Source organism: Notothenia coriiceps, unplaced genomic scaffold, assembly GCF_000735185.1.
Source record: "Notothenia coriiceps isolate Sejong01 unplaced genomic scaffold, NC01 NC01_scaffold00037246, whole genome shotgun sequence".
Classification (NCBI taxonomy): domain Eukaryota; kingdom Metazoa; phylum Chordata; class Actinopteri; order Perciformes; family Nototheniidae; genus Notothenia; species Notothenia coriiceps.
The window spans coordinates 8369317-8370960 of NW_011369947.1; positions in this window are offsets into that span (position 1 = coordinate 8369317).

The window sequence follows — 1644 nt, forward strand, 5'->3', positions numbered from 1 at the left end:
GTGTGCCTTGGCAGTCCTTTATGAGCTTTCGTGGGTAGTGTTTAACCTCAAATACAGAAACCAATGAATAAAACCATGTATCTTTACAAAGCTATTCAACCTTTCCCAAAGAAAATGAGTCTGCATTCATGAATATGAAAACCGTTTTTCCCAAACAACACTCTATACAGCGATATTCTTGTGGGATGTTAATTTCTGTATAGTATTTTTTATTATACATTTAAATGTCATTTTAAAATGCGTTCTTTTTTAAATATTCAACCTTATTTCTGACTGCAGGGAAGCGGCACAGCAGTGACTTTTCACGCCTGATTGCTCAGGTTCGGGGTCGCTTAGAGACCACCAGGCAGACTCGTATCAAACAGGAAGTCATTGTGGAAGGGGACGATGCACAGAAAACAAAGGCTGCAGGTACTGCAATACTTTTAACTCTATCAAGGAATAACATGTTCTTTAGCAACAGGAGACTTAAAGGAATATAGGGACTCCAATACCTGATCCCCATGCTAACGTTATTAATTGATTTGTGGCAACTAGTGAGGCGTGCAATGCAGCTCAATGTGGTGGGTGAGTGTGTGGGAGAGTAAATTAAGCTCACTCATTTACTTGTTCCATCCTTGCCAAATTCACAACACGTCTGCACTTCATTTTTGGGCACATCAGAAATGTTGAATGTTGAAGAGGAAGTGCAGAGAGGGAATTTTCTACTTTCATTTACCAAGTGTCCAGAATCAATGAATGATTGTGTTGCTCTGTAACTGTAACCAACCATATACTTAACATGTGTTCATACAGTCTTTTACTGCCTAAATACACTAACTAAATGATTTAATATTGGTGTTGCATGCTGCTAATTTGCTTGGTTTGCAATAATCAAATGAAAAGGCACACACCAAAAAACCTGACCCTGTCCACTGTGTGAGAGGCTAGGTTTTTGTGATGCTGCCAACAGGACCTAAATGCCTTTACCATTGAGAATATGTACAAATGTGGTTTCTCAGGGATACCAAGGTTGTCAGAGGCATCCTTTATATGCACACCACCCTGATTTTTCCTGGGTGTCTGACATAATGATATGTCTATTTTGCCCCCTCATCACGTCGCAGGATCAATAAATGGCTCAGTGATGAAAGCAGAAGACAAAGAATCTGACGAGGAGCCACCTGCAAAAATAATGGAATGGTCCTCCAGCCCCGCCCACAGTGAAGTGTCCATCAGCAGGTGAGCCCTACATAATGGACACTTTAGACACCCTCAGAGGTCAGAGCTTGTTTTCAAGTCAGACCTTTACATGTAACAGAAAAGTGGGATTTATTTTTGTTATATTATTTTTCTACAGTTTGAATCTGTCAGTGAAAAAGGTCTATTTCACACTGATTGGTATGCCTCTGGTCTAGGGAAACCTAGACATAACATTAGTGTTACTTCCCACTATTTCCATTCCTAACAGAGGCCAGCTACAGTAATAACCTGAATCCAAAGCCAGCAGTTTACTTACAGTCAGACTTATACATGTCGGAGGAAGAAAGGACATGTCCTGCTTTGCACGGACAACTTAATTTTTTTTACATTGCATTTAGCTGACGCTTTTATCCAAAGCGACTTACAACAAGTGCATTCATCATACCTTAAGTCATGATCTAA